Raw genomic sequence first — 26,383 nt, forward strand, 5'->3', positions numbered from 1 at the left:
ACTTTTTATTTATGGTGATGGGAAAGGTAGTACTGAATATGGGTGCAAAGTGTGCAGCTTGACCTAGGTAACTGATACCATTAAGTTGTACACACACACAAGAATGTTTTGATAATGCTATGTTATATATATATTTTTAACAACAACAAAAATACACATGTGTGTTTATAGTGTGTATATAGATATATATATATATGGAGCCCTGATATCACAGTGGTTAAGAGCTCGGCTGCTAACCAAAAAGATCAGCAGTTCAAATCCACCAGCCCCTCCTACGTAAACCTACGGGGCAATTTTACCCTGTCCTATATTTTTTTTTTTTTTTTTTTTTTTTTTTATAGAATTGCTATGAATTGGAACCGACTTGACAGTAATGGGTGTGGTTTTGGTATGTATGTGTATATATATATATATATATATATATATATACACGTGTGTGTGTGCATACAACTTAATGGCATCAGTTACCTTGTTTTATACACACACACACAAATAAGGGTCACAGATACTTATATTTCTTAGACTTAGCCAGTACCTCATTGGATTAGTTTTTTTGGAGTAAAGACTTAAGGTCATAGTCTCATGGGACAACTTGGGCAATTAGCACTAGTTCATAAAGTTTATGTTCTACGTTCTAGTTTGGTAATTAGTGTCTGGGGTGTTAAATCTTGCAAGCAAGCATCTAAGATACAACTATTGGTCTCTACTCATCTGCAGCAAAAAAGGAAGAAGGAACCCCAAGATTCAAAGAAGGAACCAGTCTACAGGACTAATTATCTACATGGACCACTGCCTCCTCTACCCTGAGACCAGAAGAACTAGATTATGCCCAGCTACCACTACCAAACGCCCTGATCAGGGCCAAAATAGAAGATCCTGATAGAAAGGGAGAAAAACGTGGAAAAAACTCCAAATCCTCAAATAATCCAGACTCACTGGATTTGAGACTGGAGAAATCCCCAAGACTATTTCCCTAAGAGACTCTTTGAACCTTGAACCAAAACTATCCCCTTAAGTTGCTTTTTACCTGCATAGCAGGTTAGCTCATAAAGTAATGAATATCACCCTTGAATACTGCACTTTTTAAAGAAATTGTCTGTATCAGACCAAATAGTGAACTAATACTCTAAAGCATAGACGTGAAGGTTGGGGGCCTGAGAGAGTAGGTTAATGGAAACAGAACAACTAGAATGGAAATAATAAAGTTGATAGAATATCAAAAATGTAAATAATATAACTGAACAATATGTGTAGAAATTGTTGAATGGGAAACTGTTTTGCTGTGTACACCTCGACTAAAAATTCAATAAAATATTATTTTTAAAAAAGCGAAGAGACAACCTACAGAATGGGAGCAAATATTTGGGAAACATATATCTGCTAAAGGCTTAATATCCAGGATATATAAAGAACGCCCACCACTGAACAAAACAAGACTAACAACTCAGTTAAGAAATGGGCAAAGGACTTGAATATACAGTACATTTTTCCAAAGAAGATATACAAATGGCCAAGAATCACCTTAAATGATGTTCAACATTATTAGTTATTATGGAAATACAATGAGATTATTGGATCGTTTATCTGAAAAATGTTGAAATGACAAATGTTGTGTTCTTTAATGCTTACAACGATAAAAATTTAAAAATCACAATGATACTACTTCACACCCACTAAGATGGCTATTATCAGGGATAAGAAGAAACAATAAGTATTGGGGAAGATTTGGAGAAATTGGAATTCTCATGTATTATTTGTGAAAATGTAAAACGGTGAAACCTCTATGGAAAATAATGTGATTTCTCAAAAAGTTAAACATAGAATTTCCACATGTCCCAGAAATTTCACTCCTAGGTATATACCCAAGAGACTGAAAGCAGGAATTCAAGCAGATATATGTACACCAAAAAGGTGGAAACAATCCAAGTGTCTACAAATAGATAACTGGATAAAAAATGTTTTATATATATATATATATGAAATATTGTTCAGCCATAAAAAGAAATGAAGTTCTGATACATGGCACAACATGCATGAAACTTGAAAACATCATGCTGAGTGAAATAAGTCAGACACAAAAGGGCAAATATTGTATGACCACATACGAAACATTTAGAATAGGCAAATGCATAGAGACAAAACTTTATTAGTGACTACCAGAGGCTGAGGTGAGAAGGAAATGGGAATTATTGAGGGTACTGAGTTTCTGTTTGGAGTGAAGACAAGCTTTTGGAAATGGATAGTGGTGATGGTAGCACAGCATGGTGAAAGTAATTAATGGCACTGAATTGTATACTGAAAAAGGGAGAAAGACCTGGCGATCTACTTCTAAAAAATAAGCCAGTGAAAACCTTATGAATAGCAGCAGAACATTGTCTAATATAGTGCCAGCAGATTAGTCCCTCAAGTTGGAAAGCACTCAAAATATGAATGGGGAAGAGCTGCCTCCTCAAAGTAGTGTCAACCTTAATGATGTGGATGGAGTCAAGTTTTTGGGACCTTCACTTGCTGATGTGGAATGACACAAAATGAGAATAAACAGCTGCAAACATCCACTAATAATAGGAATATAGAAGTTACAAAGTAAGAATCTAGAAAAATTGGAAGTTGTCAAAAATGAAATGGAATGCTTGAAGATAGTGAGCATTAGTGAGCTTAAACGGACTGCTATTTTTTTTTTTTTATTGGCCATTTTGAATTGGGCAATTATAAGGTCTACTATGTTGGGAATGACAAATTGAAGAGGAACAGGATCACATTCATTGTCAAAAAGAACATTTTAAGATCTATTCTGAAGAGTAGCACTACCAGTGATAGGATAATATTCATACGCCTACAAGGAAGGCCAGTTAATACAACTATTGTTCAAATTTACACACCAAAGACTAATGCCAAAGATGAAGAAATTGAAGATTTTTAAACAAATTCTGCAGTCTGAAATTGATCAAATATACAGTCTAGATGCATTGACAATTACTGGTGATTGGAATGTGGAAGTTGAAAACAAAGAAGGATCAGAAGTTGGAAAATATGGCCTTGGCGATTAAAAAAAAAAAAGATACTACCTGATGAATCAACTGGAAAAGATCCATATCTGTACCCACTCCAAAGAAAGGAGACCCAACAAAATGTGGAAATTACTGAACAATATCATTAATATCACACACAAGTAAGGCTTTGCTGAAGATAATTCAAAAACAGTTGCAGCAGTACATGGACAGGGAACTGCCAGAAATCCAAGCCAGATTTAAAAGAAGACATGGAATGTGGGATATCATTGCTAATGTCAGATGGATCTTGACTGAAAGCAGAGAATACCAGAAAGATGTTTACCTGTGTTTCATTTACTATACAAAGGCATTCGACTGTGTGGATCATAACAAATTATAGATAACCTTATGAAGAATGGGAATTCCAGAACACTTAATTGTGCTCATGGGGAACCGGTACATAGACCAAGAGGTAGTCATTCCAATAGATAAAGGGAATACAACATAGTTTAAAATCAGGAAAGGTGTGCGTCACTATTGTATCCTATCACCACACTTATTAAATCTGTATACTAAGCAAATAACCTGAGAAGCCAGACTATATGAAGAAGGAAGTATCAAGATTGGAGGAAGACTCATTAACAACCTGTAATATGCAGATGACACAAAATTGCTTGCTAAAAGCAAAGAGGACTTGAAACACATTGGTGAAGATCAAGGAGTACAGTCTTCAGTATGGATTACAAATCAACATAAAGAAAATAAAAATCTTCACAATTGGGACAATAAGGAAATTCATGACAAATGGAGAAAATATTGAAGTTGTCAAGGATTTCATTTTACTTGGATCCACAATCCATGTCCATGGAACCAGTAGTCAATAAATTCAATGACATATTGCATTGGGAAAATCTGCAGCAAAAGATCTCTTGAAAGTGTTAAAAAGCAAAGACGTCACCTTGAAGACTAAGGTGTGCCTGACCCAAGCCATAGCATTTTCAATCACCTCATATGCATTCAAAAATTGGACAACTAATAAGGAGGACTGAAGAAGAATTGATGCCTTTGAATTATGGTGCTGGTAAAGAATATCGAATATACCATGGACTGCCAGAAGAACAAACAAATCTGCCTTGGAAAAAGTACAGCCAGAATGCTCCTTAGAAGTGAGGATGGCAGGACTTCATCTTATGTACTTTGGACATGTTATCAGAAGGGTTCAACCTCTGGAGAAGGACATCATACTTGGTATCTTGGTTTAGATTATGTGTCAACTTGGCTGGGCCATGATTCTCAGTGCTTTGGCAGTCATGTGATGTTGTAGTCACTTCCCTGTTGGAATTTGATGTGTGCTCGCCCCTATGATGGGATCTGCTGTTTCTTAGTCATCTAGTGCTGCTTAACAGAAATACCACAGTGGACGGTTTTTAACAGAGAAATTTATTCTCTCACTGTCTAGTGGGCTACAAGTCCAAATTCAGGGAGTCAGCTACAGGGGAAGGCCTTCTCTCTCTTTTGGCTCTGGAGGAAGGTCCTTGTCATCAGTCCTCCCTTGGTCTGGGAGCATCTCAGCACAGAAACCTCAGGTCGAAAGGACACGCTCTGCTCCCAGCACTTCTTTCTTGGTGGTATGAGGTCCCCAACTCTCTGCTTGCTTACCTTTCTTTTTATCTCTTGTACGATGAAAGGTGGTGCAGGCCACACCCCGGGGAAACTCCCTTTACATTGGATCAGAGATGTGGCCTGAGCAAGGATGTTATGTCCCACCCTAATGCTCTTTAACCACAGGCAGAGATTATGATTTATAACACATAGAAAAATCACAAAATGGAGGACAACCACACATAGCCTAACCAAGTTGACACATATTTTGGGGGGACACAATTCAATCCATTACATGCTGTGAGTAGCCAAACAGTTGAGGAGGAGTTTCCTTGGGCATGTGGCCTACATTGAGTGTGGGCAGGTGTTCTGGCAGGGCTTGGGGGCTTTTGATCATTCTGGATCCTGCAGCTGGCTCCTGTTCCCCTGGTCTCTGTCTGGTTCTTGGGACTTGAGCTAGCAGCTTACCTGTGGTCTTGTCTGCCAGTCTCGGGATTCATTGATCTTCACAGGCTGTGAGCAACAGCTAGGCTCTAGGACCTGCTGGTCTTGGTTTTACCAGCCACTGCAGCCACGTGAATCAGGAGAAGCCTCTATCCTGACCCACAGAACTGGGACATTGCAGCCTTTACAAATGCATAAGCCATTTCTTTTATATAAAGATCTCTCTATATGTATATTTATATGTTTTACTGGTTTTGCTTCCTGGGTTTTTTTTTAGAGAACCCAGCCTAAGACACTTGGTAGAGGATCATCGCAAAAGAGAAAGCCCCTCATTGAGATGGACTGACACAGTAGCTGCAACAATGGGCTCAAACATAGCAAGGATTGTGAGGATGACCCAGGACCCGGCAGTGTTTCCGTTTTGTTGTACGTAGGGTCGCTATGAGTCGGAACTGACTCGACAGCATCTACAACAACAACAACATATATAGATATCCATAATACATTTTTTAAATTAGTACTTTGCACAGCTCTTGGCCTGTTCATGACCTGGAACACAGATTATATATATATACTACATATATATACTACAACTTTGCATATCTCTGTCCTGCCTCTGTATTTTATTCTTTATTGACCACATAAGTACACTTATTTCTAAGTTATTCTGAGATTCTCTAGGATTGCCCCACATAACATGCTGATATGAACTGCCTCTTGATTAATTTTCTGTAGACTTTAGCTTTGGACATACTGTTAAATGAAGCCCTTTTCTCTGTTGCCAATCTATTTATATCAAATACTAGGAAGGGATGACATTGTGGACATATCCTGGAATCCTGGAGATGATGCTGTATATTGGGCAATTTGATAGGTTAGACTTGGGGCTCCTATTACACGGTGGCCAAAGACAACATTTCCCTGAGTCAGACACTTTTCTTAGAGCCCTTAATGATATAACAAGAGCCCTATTACTTAATGACAAATTTTGCAGATGAGGACACTGAGGCATACAGAGGTTCAATAACTTGCCAAGTGTATCACATCTCCCGTCAGGTAGAACCAGGTTTTGATCCCAGGTTTAAGAGTGCATGCCCTTAACTACTGTGTGCTCTGCTTTCCTTCTGGATGACTAGGAGAAGAGAAAAAAAAATTCTATTATTCTTGTTATTGAAGTTTCATCCAGTGGAAAGGACACGGGTGATAACAATAAGCTAAAGCACTGAATTTTTTTCTGAGGATTAACTGAGAGAATGTACCTAAAGCGTCTTCCTCTGGTCCTGACATATTTATCATTGTTCAAAATGACTGCCATTTTAATTCTATGAGGAGAAATTGTGGGTGATTTGGACTGTCATTCTCTTATATGTGTGTTTTTCAAATTTTTGAAATAAACATGATTTATTTTTGTAATCAGAAAAACAACTGCAGGTCTATTTTATGGCAAGGCAAGCAGGAAGGAGGTAGGCAGCAAGAGGCAGAGAGATGAAGGCTGAGGCTGTGGTGGCCACCACAGGCTCTGCCCTGCCAATACCACTCAGTAGATTCTATCATGGGGGTGATTACATATCAATTTTCAACAGGGAAGTGATCACAACATTATACAGCGGCCAAAACACTGAAAATCATGGCCCAGCCAAGTTGACACCCAATCTTAACCATCACGGTCCACCCCTTGTCAACTTGGCACCTGTTCACATCTCCGCAAACCATACATAATCTCTTAATAAACACAATTACAAGGTCATACTCGCACCTAACATGATAAAAGTAACACACATACAGCTGAAAACGCACTAGCCTCATTTACATCTTATATAAGTAAAGAAAACAAATATATCTTATGCACACATACAAAGCAGCAATACTCATAGCAATTACAGTCTTTGTTTCTGCAACTGGTCACATGGCGGTAACAGGTATTTAGAACTTCCTTCTTCCACCACCCATTCTGTATTCCTTTTGCCCTCAGCAAACACCTCAGCTAGTTCTTTCTTAGTGCTGCTGTAACAGAAATACCACAAGTGGATGACTTTAACAAAGAGAAATGTATTTCCTTACAGTAAAGTAAGCTAAAAGTCCAAATTCAGGGCGTCCGCTTTAGGGGAAGGCTTGGTCTCTCTGTTGGCAGTGTTGGCACTGGTGGAAGGTCCTTGTCCTGAAACTTCTCCTGGTTGAGGAGCTTCTCTGTGCAGGGACCTTGGGTACAAAGGATGTGCTCTGCTTTCTTGGTGGTATGAGGTCTCCCTCTTCCTACTTGCTTCCCTTTCATCTCTTGTAAGATAAAAGGTGGTGCAGGCCACACCCCAGGGTGTTACAATCCCACCCTAACCCACTTTAACATAAAATTAAAATCACAAAATGGAGGACAACCACAAAATAGTGGTAATCATGGCCCAGCCAAAATGATACACACATTTCTGGGGGGACATAATTCAATGCATGACATTAGGTTATGTCTAGCGTAATATGTATACATAAATGAGAATACATCCTAACTTATTTTCTTTTATAATTTTCATTGTGCTTTAAGTGAAAGTTTACAAATTAAGTCAGTCTCTCACATAAAACTTATATACACCTTGCGACATGTTCCCAGTTACTCTCCCCCTAATGATACAACCCGCTTCCTCCCTCCACTCTCTTTTCCTATCCATTTCACCAGCTTCTAGCCCCCTCTACCCTCTCATCTCCCCTCTAGGCAGGAGATACCAACATAGTCTCAAGTGTCCACCTGATCCAAGAAGCTCACTCCTCACCAGGATCCCTCTCCAACCCATTGTCCAGTCCAAACCATGTCTGAAGAGTTGGCTTCGGGACTGGTTCCTGTCCTGGGCCAACAGAAGGTCCAGAGGCCATGGCCACCGGGGTCCTTCTAGTCTCAGTCAGACCATTAAGTCTGGTCTTTTTATGAGAATTTGGGGACTGCATCCCACTGCTCTCCTGCTCCCTCAGGGGTTCTCTGTTGTGCTCCCTGTCAGGGCAGTCATCGGTTGTGGCCGGGCACCATCTAGTTCTTCTGGTCTCAGGATGATGTAGTCTCTGGTTCATGTGGCCCTTTCTGTCTCTTGGGCTCGAAATCGCCTTGTGTCCTTGGTGTTCTTCATTCTCCTTTGATCCAGGTGGGTTGAGGCTCCTTGATGCATCTTAGATGGCTGCTTTCTAGCGCTTTAGACCCCATACACCACTCTTCAAAGTGGGATTCAGAATGTTCTCTTAATAGATTTTATGATGCCAATTGACTTAGATGTCCCGTGAAACCATGGTCCCCAAACCCCTGCCCCTGCTACACTGGCCTTCGAAGCATTCAGTTTATTCAGGAAACTTCTTTGCTTTTGGTTTAGTCCAGTTGTGCTGATCTCGCCTGTATTGTTTGTTGTCTTTCCCTTCACTTAAAGTAGTTCTTATCTACTATCTAATTAGTGAATACCCCTCTCCCACCCTCCCTCCATCTCCCCTCTCATAACCACAAAAGAATGATTTCTGCTCAGTTTAAACTATTTCTCAAGTTCTTATAATAGTGGCCTGGTCTTATACAATATTTGTCCTTTTGCAACGGACTAATTTCACTCAGCATAATGCTTTCCATGTTCCTCCATGTTATGAAATGTTTCACAGATTCCTCACTGTTCTTTATCGATACGTAGTATTCCATTGTGTGAATATACCATAATTTATTTATCCATTCATCCATTGATGGGCATCTTGGTTGCTTTCATCTTTTTGCTATTGTAAACAGTGCTGCAATAATCTGTTCACGTAAAGACTTTTATTTCTATAGGATATATTCTGAGAATTGGGATTGCTGGGTCATATGGTAGTTTATTTCTAGCTTTTTAAGGAAGCTCCATATTGATTTCCAAAGTGGTTGTACCAATTTGCATTCCCACCGGCAGTGTATAAGTGTTCCAGTCTCTCCACAGCCTCTCCAACATTTATTATTTTGTGTTTTTTGGATTAATGCCAGCCTTGTTGGAGTGAGATGAAATCTGTTTGTAGTTTTGATTTGCATTTCTCTAATGGCTGATGATCGCGAGCATTTTCTCATGTATCTGTCGGCTACCTGAATGTCTTCTTTAGTGAAGTGTCTGTTTACATCTTTTGCCCGTTTTTTAATTGGGTTATTTGTCTTTTTGTAGTTGAGTTTTTGCAGTGTCATGTAGATTTTAGAAATCAAGCACTGATCGGAAATGTCATAGCTAAAAATTTTTTCTGAGTCTGTAAGTAGTCTTTTTACTCTTTTAGTGAAGTCTTTGGATCAGCATAGCTGTTTGATTTTTAGGAGCTCCCAGCTATCTCGTTTTTCTTGTGCACTCTTAATAATGTTTTGTATACTGTGTATGCCATGTATTAGGGCTCCTAAAGTTGTCCCTATTTTTCCTTCCATGATCTTTTTTGTTTTAGATTTTATATTTAGGTCTTTGATCCATCTTGAGCTCGTTTGTGTGCATGGAGTGAGGTATGGGTCTTGTTTCATTTTTTTGCAGATGGATATCCAGTTCTGCCAGCACCATTTGTTAAAAAGACTGTCATTTCCCCATTTAACTGTTTTGGGGCCTTTGTGAAATATCAACTGCTCATATGTGGATGGATTTATGTCTGGATTCTCAATTCTATTCCATTGGTCCATGTATCTGTTGTCGTACCAATACCAGGCTGTTTTGACTACTGTGGCGATATAATAGGTTCTAAAATCAGGTAAAGTAAGGCCTCCCACTTTGTTCTTCTTTTTCAGTAATGCTTTACTTATCCGGGGCCTCTTTCCCTTCCATATGAACTTGGTGGTTTGTTTCTCCATCTCATTAAAGAAGGTCATTGGGATTTGGATTGGAATTGCACTAAATGTATAGATCGCTTTTGGTAGAATAGACATTTCTATAATGTTAAGTCTTCCTATCCATGAGGAAGTATGTTTTTCCACTTATGTAAGTCCCTTTTGGTTTCTTGCAGAAGTGTATTGTAGTTTTCGTTGTATATGTCTTTCACATCTCTGGTAAGATTTATTCCTAAGTATTTTATCTTCTTGGGGGCTACTGTAAATGGCATTGATTTGGTGATTTCCTCTTCGATGTTCTTTTTGTTGGTGTAGAGGAATCCAATTGATTTTTGTATGTTTATATTGTATCCTGACACTCTGCTGAACTCTTCTATTAGTTTCAGTTGCTTTCTTCAAGATCCCTTACGGTTTTCTGTGTATAAGATCATGTCATCTGCAAATAGAGATAATTTTACATCTTCCTTGACAATCTGGATGCCCTTTATTTCTTCATCTAGCCTAATTGCTCTGGCTAGGACCTCCAACACAATGTTGAATAAGAGTGGTGATAAAGGGCATCCTTGTCTGGTTCCCGATCGAAGGGGAATGTTTTCAGGCTCTCTCCATTTAGGGTGATGTTGCCTATTGGCTTTGTATAAATTCCCTTTATTATGTTGAGAAATTTTCCTTCTATTCCTATTTTGGTGAGAGTTTTTATCATGAATGGGTGTCGAACTTTGTCAAATGCCTTTTCTGCATCAATTGATAAAATCATGTGATTTTTGTCTTTTGTTTTATTTATGTGGATTACATTAATTGTTTTTCTAATGTTGAACCATCCCTGCATACCTGGTATGAGTCTCACTTGGTCATGGTGAGTTATTTTTTTGATATGTTGTTGAATTCTATTGACTAGAATTTTGTTGAGGATTTTTGCATCTACGTTCGGGAGGGATATACGTCTATAATTTTCTTTTCTTATAGTGTCTTTACCTGGTTTCGGTATTAGGGATATGGTGGCTTCATAGAATGAGTTTGGGAGTATTCCGTCCTTTTCTATGCTCTGATTTACCTTTAGTAGTAGTGGCGTTATTTCTTCTCTGAATGTTTGGTTGAACTCTGCAGTGAAGCTGTCTGGACCAGGGCTTTTTTTGTTGTGCGTTTTTTGATTACCTTTTCAATATCTTCTTCTGTTATGGTTCTATTTAATTGTTCTACCTCTGTTTGTTTTAATTTAGGTAGGTAGTGTGTTTTTGGGAATTCATACATTTCTTCTAGGTTTTCAGATTTGTTAGAGCACAAATTTTCAGGGTAATCTGATATGATTCTTTCAATTTCAGTTGGATCTGTTGTAATACCTCCCATCTCATTTCTTATTCAGGTTATTTTCTTCCTCTCCTGTTTTTCTTTTGTCATTTTTGTCAGTGGTTTATCAATTTTGTTGATTTTTTCAAAGGACCAGATTTTGATCTTGTTAATTAATTCTTTCAATTGTTTTTCTGTTTTCTATTTCATTTAGCTCAGCTCTAATTTTTATTTGTTTTCTTCTGGTGCCTGTGGGTTTCTTTTGTTGCTCTTTCTATTTGTTCAAGTTGTAGGGATAGTTCTTTGATTTTGGCCCTTTCTTCTTTTTGGATGTGTGCATTTATTGCTATAAATTGGCCTCTGAGCACCGCTTTTGCTGTGTCCCAAAGGTTCTGACAGGAAGTGTTTTCATTCTCATTGGGTTCTATGAATTTGTTTATTCCGTTCTTAATGTCTTCAATAACTCAGTTTTTTTTTTTTTGAGCAGGGTATTGTTCAGTTTCCAAGTGTTTGATTTCTTTTCCCTGCTTTTCCTGTTATTGACTTCCACTTTTATGGCCTTATGGCCAGAGAAGATGCTTTGTAGTATTTCAATATTTTGGATTGTGCTAAGACTTGCTTTATGAACTAATATGTAGTCTGTTCTAGAGAATGCTCCATTTGCATAGGAAAAGAAAGTATACTTGGTTGTTGTTGGGTGGAGTGTTCTGTTTGTGTCTATGAGTTCAAGTTGGTTGATTGTGGCATTTAGATCTTCCGTGTCTTTACTGAGCTTCTTTCTGGATGTCCTGTCCTTCACCAAAAGTGGTGTGTTGAAATCTCCTACTATTATTGTGGAGCTGTCTATCTCCCTTTTCAATGCTGATAGAGTTTGTTTTATTTATCTTGCAGCCCTGTTATTGGGTGTATAAATATTTAATATGGTTATCTCCTCCTTGTATATTGTCTCTTTAATCATTATATAGCATCCTTCCTTATCTTTTGTGGTGGATTTAACTTTAAAATCTATTTTGTCAGAAATTAAATTTGCCACTCCTACTGTTTTCTGATTTTTGTTTCCGTGATATATTATTTTCCATCTTTGGAGTTTTAGTTTGTTTGTGTCTCTAAGTGTAAGGTGAGTCTCTTGTAGGCAGCATACAGAGGGATCGTGGTTTTTTATCCATTCTGCCACTCTCTGTCTCTTTATTGGTGCATTTAGTTCATTTATAATCAGTGTAATTATGGATAGGTATGAGTTTAGTGCTGTCATTTTGATGTCTTTTTTTGTGTGTGTTGTTGACAGTTTCCTTTTTGCACTTATTTTTTCTTCTGAGTACCTTTTCTTTGTGTATTATCTTTTCCTCTCATTCGTTGTTGTTGATTTTGTTTTTGCTGAGTCTTTATATTTTTCTTGTATTTTATTTTGATGTTTAGGATTGCTAGCCTCCTTTGTGGTTACCTTAATATTTAGCCCTATTTTTCTAAGTTTAAACCAAACTTTCATCTCTTTATATTGCCTTGACTTCCTCTCCATTTGAAAGATCTGTGATTGTGATTTAATGTTGTCATCTTTTCCATAAGATGACAAGATTAAATTGAGTGTTTTTTATATTGGTTTATTTTTGTGATTTACCTATCTGGGTTGATATCTGGTTCCTCTGTCCTGTGTTCCAGTCTTGGGTTGATACCTCATATTATTGATTTTCTAACCAGAAAACTCCCTTTAGCTCTCTTGTAGTTTTGGTTTGCTTTTTATGAATTTCCTAAACTTCTGTTTATCTGAAATGTCCTAATTTCACCTTCATATTTGAGAGAGTTTTGCTGAATATATGATTCTTGGCTGGCAATTTTTTTCTTCAGTGCTTCTTATATGTCATCCCAGTGCCTTCTTGCCAGCTTAGTATCTTCCAAGTAGTCTGAACTTATATTTATTGACTCTCCTTTGTAGGTGACTTTTCATTTATCCCTAGCTGCTCTTAAAATTCTCTATTTTTGGTTTTGTCAAGTTTGATTGTATGTCTTTGTGACTGTCTTCTGGGATCTACCTTATGTGGGGTTCGATAAATATCTTGGATAGATATCTTCTCATGTTTCACAATATCAGAGAAATTTTTCTGCTAACAAATATTCAATAATTCTCTGTATTTTCTGTTCTCCCTCTGCATTCTGGTACTCCAATCACTCGTAGGTTATTTCTCTTAATAGAGTCCCATACGATTCTTAGGGTTTCTTCATTTTTTAAATTCTTCTATCTGATTTTTAAAATGTATTGGTGCCATGTGTTTTATCCTCAATCTCACTAATTCTGACTTCTAGTTCCTCAATTCTGCTGCTCTGACTTTCTACCGAGTTGTATAATTCTGAAATTTTATTGTTAACCTTCTGAATTTCTGATTGCTGTTTCTCTATGCATTCTTGCAGCCTATTAAATTTTTCATCATGTTCTTGAATAAGCTTCTTAATTTCCTTGACTGCTTTATCAGTGTTATTCTTGGCTTTTTCTGCATTTTGCCTGATCTTCTTCCTGATCTCTTGAAGAGTTCTGTATATTAATCTTCTGTATTCTATCTCGGGTACTTCCGGGAATATATCTTCGTCTGGAAAATTCCTTCGTTGTTTGTTCTGAAAGATTGTTGAAGTCATCATGGTTTGCTTCTTTATGTGATTTGATATTGACTTTTGTCTCCAAGCCATCTATAAGTTATTGTATTAATTTATTTTATGTTTGCTTACTGCATGCTAGGTTCTTGCTTTATTTTGATATACCCAAATAGGCTGCTTGAGATAGCTAGCTTGATTATTTGCACCTTTGTAGTTTTAACTTTCTGTCACCAGGTGGCTAGAGCTGTTACCAGGTATATGAGTCTAGGAGTCCATTTACTTTTCTTGTATGGATTCATCTCAGATATCCAGGCAGTCAGTCACCAAGTGTGTGGTACAGGCTGTCTCCTACAGTCTTAGAGCAGCAGGGATTATTGGCGTAGGCACAAGTGTCTGGCTGCAGCAGGGGGTTGTGCTCTGAGCAAGGCAGGGGGCTGACAACTGTCCCTCAAGTGTCTGTGAGAAAAGCACATCCCTGTTCCCTAGAGCACACAGTTGGGTGGGTTCTGCAGCCTGACCATGGGCACCAAATACTTTTGGCTGTAGGGACTGGGAGGCACCACATATCCTTGGACCCCTGTCATGGGTGGCTAAGTGGTGTGGGTGGAACCCCCAGTCCTCAGTCCCCTGATGTAGGTAGGTGAGGACCCTTCTTAATAGGCAGAGTGGTGGTTGAAGTCATATCTCAGGCACATACATCATTGCAGTTTGCCAACAAGGGCCTAAGCTACTGAAATGGGCCCACACAGGTCCATGCAGGGGTGAAAGAAGTTCAAAGTCTATGGACCATTTTTGCCTGGACAGGAGTGGCTTCTGCCCGGCATTCCCAGCTTAGGGGAGCCAGCAGATTATTTTTTTCCCATTTGTTAATTTGTTCTTTCTCCGAAGCTGGGAGAATGGCTCAGAGCATGCAGCAGAACCTATCCCAGGCCCAGGGAAATTGACAGACACTGAAGTAGGCTTGGGGGTTAGGGATGCAGTAAATAAGATGCAAGCCCTTATCTGTTGCCGAGAACTCTGTTCTTTGCTGATTCCAGAGGCATAAGTAGACTGTGCGGCTCGCCCTCTCCCCCTGAGAAAACTGTGACCCCAATGGTACTGCTAGCCCTGCCGTGGTTGCACCATGGTTCTGTGCCTGAGGGGAGCTGGTTCCCACTAAGTCAGGTCCAGCAACTCCTCACTGCTTCTGGACAGTCTCTCCTTCGCCCTGCCACTCAGCCTGATTTCCTAAGTTTGTTTTGATGCTCATTGCTCCTAGCTTGTCATATATATAATCTATTCTTTTGTTTTTGGGGGGTCTTTTTTGTAAGAGGAATCACCAGTAGTGTCTGACTTTTCTGCTGTCTTGGCCCCACCCCCCTAATTTTTTTTATGTACGTTAACGAAGCTTTACAGAACAAAGTAGCTTCTTATTAAATAGCTAGTACACATATTGTTTTATGACATACGTTAACAACCCCAAGACATAGCAACATTCTACCTTCTTGAAATTGGATTCCTTATTGCCGGCTTTCCTGTTCCCTCCTGTCTTCTAGTCCTTGGGCCTGGGCTGGTGTGCCCCTTTAGTCTCAATTTTTTTATGGGCCTGCTTAATCCTTGGCTGAAGGGTTAACCCCAGAAGTGGCTTCATTACTGAGATAAAAAGGTGCCAGGGGCCATACTCTCAGGGTTTCTCCAATCTCTGTCAGGCCAGTAAGTCTGGTCTTTTTTTCTGAGTTAGAATTTTGTTCTACATTTTTTCCAGCTCTGTCTAGGACCCTCTATTGTGATCCCTGTCAGAGCACTCAGTGGTGGTAGCCAGGCACCAACTAATTGTACTGGACTCAGACTGGTGGAGACTGTGGTAGTTGTGGTCCATTAGTCCTCTGGACTAATCTTTTGCTTGGGTCTTTACTTTTCTTCATTCTCCCTTGCTCCCAAAGAGATAAGACCAATTGAGTATCTTAAATGGGTGCTCACAGACTTTTAAGAGCCCAGGCGCTACTCACCAATTAGAATGCAGAACATTTCCTTTGTAAACTATGCTATGCCAATTGAGCCACATATTTCCCGAGACCATGGTCTCCACAGCCCTCAGCCCAGCAATTTGGTCCCTCAGCGAGTTTGAGTGTGTCTATCGGGCTTCCATGATCTTGCCTTGTGCAAATTGTGCTGACTTCCGCAGGGTTGTGTACTGTCATACCCTTCATAAAAGTTACCACTTATCTATTATCTATTTAGTGTTTTTCCATCCCCATCCCTCCGCTCCTTAGTAATCAAAGATTGTTTCTTTTTGTGTAAACATTTTCATGAGTTTTTATAGTAGTGGTCTCATACAATATTTGTCCTTTTGTGATTGACTTATTTCATTCAATGTGGTGCTTTCCAGGTTCATCCATGTTGTGAGATGCTTCACAGATTCATCATTGTTCTTTATCGTTGCGTAGTACTCCATCATGTGTAGTATGTACCATAGTTTGTTTATCCATTTATCTGTTGATTGCCATCAAGTTTGTTTCCATCTTTTTGCTATTGTGAACAATGCTGCAGTGAACATGGGTGTGCATATGTCCATTCATGTGACGACCCATTTCTCTAGGCTATATTCCAAACAGTGGGATTCCTGGATCATGGTATTTCTATTTCTAGCTTTCTAAGAGAGTGCCATATTGCTTTCCAAAATGGTTTTGTCATTTTCCATTCCCTCCAGCAGTGAATAAGAGTTCCAATCTTCCTGCAACTTCTCCAACATTTGTTATTTCGTGTTTTTTTCTTCTTTTTTTTGTGCCAGTAATGCCAGGGTGAGATGGTATTTCATGTTGTTTTGGTTAGCATTTCTCTAATGGCTAATGATCACAAGCATTTCCTCATGTGTCTGTTAGCCGCTTGAATATCTTCTTTGGTGAAGTGTCTATTCATTTCCTTTGCCCAGTTCTTAATTGGATTATTTGTCTTTTAGTTGTAGAGTGTTGGATTTTCCAGATTAGAGCTTTGTCAGATTTGTAATAGCCAATTGTTTTTTCTCAGTCTGTAGGTTCTCTTTTTATTCTTTTGGTGAAGTCTTTGGATGAGCGTAAGTGTTTAATTTTTAGAAGATCCCACTTATCTAGCTCATCTTCTGGAGTTTGTGTGCTGTTAGTTATGGTTTGTATCCTGTTAATGCCATGTATTATGGCCTCTAGCTTTGGTCCTATTTTTGCGTCTATGATCTTTATAGTTTTTTTGCTTTATATTTAGGTCTTTCATTTATTTTGAACTAGTTTTTGTGTATGGGGTGAGATATGGGTCCTGTTTCTTTTTTGCACGTGGACATCCAGTTTTACCAGTGCCATTTGTTTTAAAAAACTATCTTTTCCCTATTTGATGGACTTTGGGCCCTTGTCAAAGATCAGTTGAAAGTAGGTGGATGGATTTACATTTGGGTTCTCAATTCTGTTCCACAGGTCAAAGTATCTGTCATTGTACCAGTATCAGGCTGTTTTGACTACAACAGCTGTATAGTAGGTTCCGAGGTCAGGTAGTGTTAGTCCTCTTACTTTATTCTTCTTCAGTAGTGCTTTACTTATCCGGGGCCTCCTCCCTTTCCATGTAAACTTAATGATTAGTTTCTCCATCTCATTAAAGAATTCTTTTGGCATTTGGATCAGGATTGCATTGTATTTGTATATTGCTTTGGGTAGAATTGACATTTTCAGAATGTTTAGTCTACCTCTCCATGAGCATGGTATGTTTTTCCATTTATGTAGATCTCTTGCTTTTTAGCAGTAGTGTTTTAAAATTTTCTTTGTATAGGTCTTTTACATCTCTGGATAGATTTATTCCTAAGTATTTTATTGTTTTAGGGGCTCTTATAAATGGTATTGTTTTCCTGATTTCCTTTTTGTAGTTCTCTTTATTGGTGTATAGGAAACCAACTGATTTTTGTATGTTTACCTTGTATCCTGTGACCTGGCTGAATCTTTCTATTAGTTCCAGTAGTTTTCTCAAGGACTCTTTTGGGTTTTCTATGTATAGTGTCATATCATCTGCAAATAGGAACAGTTTTACTTCTTCATTACCAATTTTGATGTCCTTTATTTCTTTTTCTTGCCTTATAGCTCTAGCTAGGACTTCCAGCACAATGTTAAATAAGGAGTGGTGATAAAGGGCATCCTTGTCTTGTTCCTGTTGTCAAGGGAAATGTTTTCAGCCTCTCCATTAAGAATGATGTTTGCTGTTGGTTTTGAATAGATGCCCTTTATTATGTTAAGGATTTTCCTTTCTATACCTATTTTATTGACAGTTTTTATCAGAAATGAGTGTTGGAGTTTGCTGAATGCCTTTTCTGCTTTGATTGAGATGATCATGTGATTCTTTTATTTATGTGGTGGATTACCTTGATTGATTTTCTAATGTTGCACCATCTTTGCATACCTGATATGAATCCTACTTTGTCATGGTGTATTTTATATTTTATATGATGCTGAATTCTATTGGCTAGAAATTTTGTTGAGAATTGTTGCATCTATATTCATGAGAGATATTGGCTTGTAATTTTCTTTTTTGTGGTGTCTTTGCCTGGTTTTGGTATCAGGGTTATGCTGGCTTCATAGAATAAATTTGAAAGTATACTTTCCTTTTCTATGTTCTGAAATAGTTTGAGTAGTACTCGTGTAAGTTCTTCTCTGAATGCTTGGTAGAATTCTCCACTGAAGCCATCTGGGCCAGGGCTTTTTTGTTGTTGTCGTTGGGTGTTTCTTTTTTTTTTTTTTTTACCTTTTCAATCTCTTCTTATGGGTCTGTTCAGATTTTCATCATTTTGTGTTCGTTTGGGAAGGTAGTGTTTTTCTAGATGTTTGTCCATTTCTTCTAGGTTTTCAAATTTGTTGGAGTACAGTTTTTCATAGTACTCTACTATGATCCTTTTTATTTCAGTTGGGCCTGTTGTAATGTCCCCCATTACATTTCTTATTTGGGTTATTTGCATTTTTCCTGCTTTTCTTTTGTCAGTTTGGCCAGTGGTTTGTTGATTTTGTTGATCCTTTCAAAGAACCAACTTTTGATTTTGTTGATTCTTTCTATTGTTTTTCTGTTCTCTATTTCATTTATTTCTGCCCTGACCTTTATTATTTCTTTTCTTCTGGTGGCCGTGGGCTTCTTTTGAATACATCCTAATTTTTATTTTTAATCTACATCCTTTTAAAATGGATAATGTTTTTAACAGGTAAAAAATTCAAAGAATGTATGTGGTTGTCAATTCAAATTTTTATGAAACAAAAAATGGCAATATAGGTATATTTTAATTGACATGGAAAGACTTCTCTTATATAATTATATTATAGACTTTTCAAACATATTCTAAAGAACAGAGAATAACTTGAATAAACCACCAAGTACCCATTACTCACCCAACATTCATCAGTGAGTAGAGTAGATGAAGCAAAATTGGCCATACGATTGTAACAGTTCAAGCCGAATAAGGAGTGCAACATTTTATTCTCTCTACTTTTGTTTGTGTATGAAAACTTCAATAATTCCTTTTTTCATGTCACAAAGACTGTTACTGGTACCATATGAGAAAAAAGGACAATGTATCTTTAATATAAATAAATAATACACATACATATGTCACCTATATATGGAGAGAGAGAGATGCACTCATATGGGCATAACTCCAGATTCCAAACTTCTCTTCCACCTGCTATTGCTATAGTCTCTTACCCTCATAATGTGTATCTTCAACACAGTAGTCAGTAATCCTATTAAATACTAAGTCAGTTTTTAACTGTTCCTCTGCTTTTATCACAGCAATGGCTCTCAATTCCACTCAGCTTAAAAGTTAAAGTCCTTAAAATGGCCTACAAGCTCTATCCACATTACTTTTTCACCTTTTCTCCTACTCTTCTCACTCTCCTTTCCTCTGCTCCAGCCATACTCACCTCTTTGCTGTTCTTCAAACATGTCAGGCTCATTTCTATGTCTGGGTCTTTGTGTAGGTTGTTCACTCTACCTGAAATACTCTTCCCCAGAGATTATCGCATTTAAAATCCCTCAATTTCTTCAAGTCTTTGTTCAGATGTCATTTCACTGATGAATATCTAACCACTCTTTTTTGAAATGCTGCCCAACTCTCACTCTGAAACCTCAGTGATCCCAACACCTACCTTGTTCTCCCCTTTTACATTAGATGGCATAGTAAGGATTTAAGCCCTTGCCTGTCTAAATTCACACCTTTCTTTTTCCCCAAAGTCAGTGTCTTAGTCATCTAGTGCTGCTATAACAGAGCACAAGTGGATGGTTTTATCAAAGAGAAGTTTATTCTCTCACAGTCCAGTAGGCCAGATGTCCGAATTCAGGGTGCCAGCTCCAGGGGAAGGCTTTCTCTTTCTGTCGGCTCTGGAGGAAGGACCTTGTCATCTTTCTTCCCTTGGTCTGGGAGCATCTCAATGCAGGAACCTCAGGTCCAAAGGACACATTCTGCTCCTGGTGCTGCTTTCTTGGTGGTATGAGGTCCCCACGTCTCTCTGCTTGCTTCTCTCTTTTATATCTCAAAAGAGATTGGCTTAAGACACTACCTAATCTTGTAGACCTCATCAACATAACTGCCGCTAATCCATCTTATTGCATCACATAGGGAAATCACATCAGATGATAAAATGGTAGACAATCATACCTAGCCAACTTGACAGATTTTTGGGGGGGATACAATTCAATCCATGACAGCCAGTGCCCAAGATAACTTTAATGTACAAACATTTTTTTAATGAAATAATACTTACATATTTATTTTATTAGAAAATATTTTTAAAAGCATTAAAAAAAAACTTTGGAAACCCTATGGGACAGTTCTACCAGTTCTGCTCTGTCCTATACAGTCATTATGAGTTGGAATCGAATTGATGGCAATTTTTTTTTACCTTTAATAGCATACAAAAACTCTATTCCTATACAGTTCTACCCCTCCTTGTATATTGTCATTGTTACAAATTACATCTTTATATATTGTGTGCCCAATAAAATAGATTTATAATTATTTTTATCCATTTTTCTTTTAAATTATGTAGGACATAACAAGTATAGTTTAAAATCATAATTACAATAAAATTGGCCTGTGCATTTGCACAGAAAATTACCTTTACTGGAGATCTTTATTTCTTCATACTGGTTCACATTTCTGTATAGTGTCCTTTCATTTCATCCTGGAAGACTCTCTTTAGCACTTCTTTCTTAAAGGGCAGGTCTTGTGGTAACACACTTTCTCAGCTTTTGTTTATCTGGGAATATCTTACTGTTATCATCACTTTGAAGGACAATTTTCCAGGTATAGAATTCATGGTTGACAATTTCCCAGATATAGAATTATTTAAATGTGTCATTCCACTGTCTTCTGGCCTCTCTGTTTTTTTTTTTTTTGAGTTTGACAATTTATTGGTATTTTAGTAAAGACATTCATCTCAGTCATTTCTCTCTCCCATATTGACCTTAGGTAAATATTCCATTTGGGTCAAGAAAAGAATATGCAGGAGAATAATAATTATTATTTTAATATAAACAGTAAATGAATGAAAATGGAAAGTTTGCCTACATTAAAGCAAGCTAAATTCATGTATCTTGATCATGTAAGTGAGAATAGTTCTATATACATTTCCATTTTTTTACTTGGGACTTATTCTAAACTTAAATACAAGTGAATAGTCAGTCAGGTGGCTTCTTTGGACTTATTACCTATTAAAAGAGTTCAGAAAGAAGTTACCACCAATAAAACACTCTGACTAAAAACCTGTTGCTGTCAAGTTGATTCCAACTGATAGTGACCCTATAGGACAGAGTAGAAGTGACCCCTAGGTTTTCCAAGGAGCAGCTGGTAGATTCAAACTGCCGACCTTTTGGTTAGCAGCCGAGCTCTTAACTACTGTGCCACTGGGGCTCCAAATAGTCTGAAGCATTCTCCAAATATAACATTGTAGGAATTTTCAAGGAAATAGTTACATTTTATGTTTCTTTTGTTTGTGACTATGATTTCAAAGATGTGTTTAACTGTCATATTAAGAATAAAAGAGTTCATATACAATACAAAAACTTAAAAAAAAAAAGAAAATACCACCCCAAACCCCACAACACACAGAACAAAACATATATGGTCAGAGATTCCATAAAATGTTCGAAGATGCATTTTCTTTCCTTCTATTTTCAGTGTCTAAAATGTGCTTTTGAGACGCCATTGGTCAGTGTATATACACTGAAAATAAACCATAGTATTTTTTTATTCTGTTAGTAAGAACTTCTGTAGTAAGGTCAATTCAAATTAGTAACTTAAATGGTTTGACAAAGTACAGAAAGTGCATCTTCTCATTTCCCATCTTCATACAATATTAATTTCATTTATGGGTGTTCATACCTTTTAAAATAAAAACAGGTAAATATTTAAGCAACATGTACATTTAAAATTTTTGTTACTGATTTGTATTTTAAAAGAAATAGCTTCCTCAAGTTCTGGTGTAATTGTTTTCAGGAACTAGCTAATAACAAAAACCAAGAAAAGCACTTCAAAATGCTGATTTACTTTGGTAGCAAATGGTTGTTATTTGAAGACTACTGAAGGTAAATAAGACCCATTAAAGTAACGTGAGCTGTTTCAAATACTGAACAGTTAATATAAAATTTCAAAAAATGCTTACTTTTAAAGAGCTAAGCATCTGTATATACTGATAGCAATGCAAAAAGTACTTTATGACTTGAAACAAAACAAATCCCCATAAGAAAAAAAAGGCTGTATTTAATTTTATCTAAATTTACTTTCAGTCAATAGTCCGGTAACATTTTTCCTCCCAGTACAATACTCCCTTTCTATAAGGCTATTCCTGTGGGGCCAAAGAATTCATATAATGATGGAGTTAAATTAGAGTAATTGCTTGCATTTTGAACCAGTTTAAATAGGCAATAACTTTTTCTTCCCTCTTAATTTGCTAATAGTTATGTCATAAAAAAAATACTCAATTCTTAAAAAGGTACCATTTCAGATTTATTATCTGTAACCTTTGGAAACTAATCACATGAAACTACAAAATGTCTTCAAATCTGTATATAAAACATAAATTACTTCTAATTTCGAGCTCTTATTTATTAGTGTACCACTTAATCTTTAATTAAAATATAAAAGCTGCTCCAAAGATAGTCTTAAACCATTCTTTAAAAAAGGAAACTGTTCTCTTAACTTTACACCCACCTCACACTCCAATCACAAAACACATCATTTAATTGTGTTGGTCATGGATGTTTCCAAGATGAGATTTTATATTTCACTCCTATAGCTTCTGGCTATCAGAAAATGCATGCTTTCCTTTGTTGAAGGAGCTTGGTCCTGCTGATGCTGGTGTCTCCCTTCCCGTATTTTTCATCCACCTCTTTGCTTCTGGAAGCATTTCCTCTGATTCACTATCTTCATCTTCATTAAAAGCGGCTGCTACTGAGAGGATTTTTGGAGAAAGAGTTGGAATTGCTTCTTTAGGTTTATTTGACCCAAGTTTGATGATATGGCTTATGCCATCTGACTTGTTGTTGTTGTTAGGTGCCATCGAATCAGTTCCAACTCATAGAGACCCTATGCACAACAGAACAAAACACTGCCAGGTCCTGAGCCATCCTTACAATCGTTGTTATGCTTGAGCTCATTGTTGGAGCCACTGTGTCAATCCACCTCCTTGAGGGTCTTCCTCTTTTCTGCTGACCCTGTACTCTGCCAGGCATGATGTCCTTCTCCAGGGACTGATCCCTCTGACAACATGTACAAAGTATGTAAGATGCAGTCTCACCATCCTTGGTGCTAAGGAGCATTCTGGTTGTACTTCTAAGGCAGATTTGTTTGTTCTTTTGGCAGTCCATGGTATATTCAATATTCATCGCCAACACCACAATTCAAAGGCATCAATTCTTCTTCGGTCTTCCTTATTCATTGCCCAGCTTTCACATGCATATGATGTGATTGAAAATACCATGGCTTGGGTCAGGCTCACCTTCGTCTCCAAGGTGACATCTTTACCCCTCAACACTTTAAAGAGGTCCTTCGCAGCAGGTTTACCCGATGCAATGCATCTTTTGATTTCTTGACTGCTGCTTCCATGGTTGTTGATTGTGGATCCAAGTAAACTGAAATCCTTGACAACTTCAATCTTTTCTTCTTTAATCATGATCTTGCTCATTGGTCCAGTTGTGAGGATTTTTGTTTTCTTTATGTTGAGGTGTAATCCATACTGAAGGCTGTGGTCTTTGATCTTCGTTAGTAAGTGCTTCAAGTCCTCTTCACTTTCAGCAGGCAAGGTTGTGTCATCTGCATAACGCAGGTTGTTAATGAGTCTTCTTCCAATCCTGATGCCCCATTCTTCTTCATATAATCCAGCTTCTCCTATTATTTGCTCAGCATACAGATCGAATAGGTATGGCGGAAGGATACAGCCCTGATGCACACATTTCCTGACTTTAAACCAATCAGTATCCCCTTCTTCTGTCCAAACAACTGCCTCTTGATCTATGTAAGGGTTCCTCTTGAGCACAATTAAGTTTTCTGGAGTTCCCATTCTGCGCAATGTTATCCATATTTGACCCAAGTTAGATGATATGGCTTATGCCGTCTGACTATATATGGCAAATCCAGACTTGGAGATCTTTGTAGGTTTTCTTGGAAGTCTTCAGTTTCTTCTTTAGCTGATCGATTCTCAGCGCTGCAACTGGAACTTTCTCCTCCATTACTGGAACAAATAGTTTTCAGGTTTTTTTTTTTTTTTTTTGCTTCTTCTTCAGGTCCTCCAGTAACTCTAGCTCATTGCAGATTCTCCGGCTTCTTCTCTCACTCCTTCCGGTACAATATTTTCCTCACCGCCGTGTATCCTGCAGCCCTGCCAAGGACATCACAGCCCCATCTGGCCTCTATGGCTTCTGAAGAGAAATTGGCATTGAATCTTACCATGGGTCCCTTGTATATGATGATTTCCTACTCTTTTGCTGCTTTCAAATTTGTCTTTATCTTTGGTACTTGAGAGTTGCATTATAATGTGTCTTGATGTGAATCTCTGGGTTTATTCCATTTGGAGATTTTTGAGCTTCTTGAATGTGTAGACTCATGTCTTTTGTCAACTTTAGGAAGATTTTGACCATTATTTCTCCAGATTTTCTTTATGATCCTTTCTCTGTTTCTTCTCCTGGGATTCCCATACTGTGTAAGTTGGTCAGCTTGATGGGGTCCCACAAGTCCCTTAGGTTCTATTCACCCTTCTTCACTCCTTCGTCTCCTGAGGCTTGAACATTTTAATTGTCCTATCTTCAGGTTTGTTGATTCTTTCTTCTAACTACTCAAATATGTCACTGAACCCCTCCAGTGAATTTTTCATTTCAGTTATTGTACTTTTCAGCTTCAGTACTTCTGTTTGTTTCCTTTTTATAATTTCTATCTCTTTATTAATAATTTATCTTGGTCAGGCATTATTTTCCTGATTTCCATTAGTTTTTTTTTTAATCTCTGTTTTTCTTTATCTCTTTGAGCATATGCAGTACTGTTGTTGTAAAGCGATTGTCTACTAAGTCCATGATCTGGGCTTCCACAGGAATGGTTTCTGTCACTTTATTTTGTTCTTTGGGTCATCCTTTCTATTTTTTTTGTATGTCCTTTGATTTTTTTTTTTTTTGTTGTTGTTGTTGAAACTGGACACTTGAGTATTACAATATGTAACTCCGGAAGTCAGATTTTCCCCCTTTCCCAGGGTTTGCTGTTTTTCCGCCTTAGTTGTTAAAGGCTGAGTTGGTTCGTTTAGTGAATTCTTACTATTTTTGCAAAGACTGCCTTCCTGGCCATGTGTGTACATTGAAATCCCTGTACCTTAGCCTGTGTTCAGCTAGTGTTTTGACAGAGTTTTCCTTGAATACCAGGAAAAAAAGAAACAAAAACTTCCCCAGTATTTTCAAATTGGGTTTCTGCCAGCGCACTCTTACAACACTTATCCAGGCTTGTACTGACCCTAGAGATTAGACTGAGATGAAAGCATAAGGTCTTCTCTGGTATTTTCTGAGCATGTGTCTTTCCCTGGGAATGTGTATGACTTTCTCAGTTCCTCCTTATGCACTGTGGTTTGAATGCCCTAATTTCTCAAAGAAACTCTCTCCCTAACTTCTCTTCCTTAGACTTCTATTGTGTACTTCAGTTGCAATTGTTATCCCAGGTAACTACAGGCAGTTAAGGTTTCGGGACACTGCCTGCCACTTTTCTGCCCTGCATGAGCCCTGATATTGTTACGACAGAGATGATCACCTTGCTTCTGTCCTTCAGGTAGCCCCCAGACAGGCTAGAACAAACATAATAATTTGCTAATAAATCTTCTCTGCTTCCTCTGGAGCCAGAGGCCAGGATTTCTCTCTTGGAATGTGGGCCACCTAGGTTTAAGACATTGAGTGAGCTGAGGAGGGTCATGGGCACATGGAAAACCAAGGCTTTCCTACCATTTTGATACGACTTTCTTCTTGATCGAGCATTCACTTAGTTGCTGTAACCTTTTAACCAATTTCCACAATTCTGACAAATTTGTTTCTGCTAATTTTCACTTGTTTTTGTATTTCTGCCAGGGAGGAGGGAACCTGGAACTGCTTGAGCTGTCACCTTTTTCCGGAATTTTACCTGTATTTTTTAACATCAATTTTAAGTTTTTATTATTGTGTTTGATTGTACTTATTTTCTCACCTGCATTTATAGAAAGCACTA

At 37.9% G+C, this 26,383-nt stretch overlaps 1 pseudogene; it reads right to left on the bottom strand.

The window, feature by feature from the left end:
* Window positions 1-22,892: 22,892 nt before the first annotated feature.
* LOC126068773 (PEST proteolytic signal-containing nuclear protein-like) lies at window positions 22,893-24,789 on the bottom strand (annotated as a pseudogene).
* Window positions 24,790-26,383: the final 1,594 nt, after the last annotated feature.

Source organism: Elephas maximus, chromosome X (assembly GCF_024166365.1).
Source record: "Elephas maximus indicus isolate mEleMax1 chromosome X, mEleMax1 primary haplotype, whole genome shotgun sequence".
NCBI lineage: Eukaryota > Metazoa > Chordata > Mammalia > Proboscidea > Elephantidae > Elephas > Elephas maximus.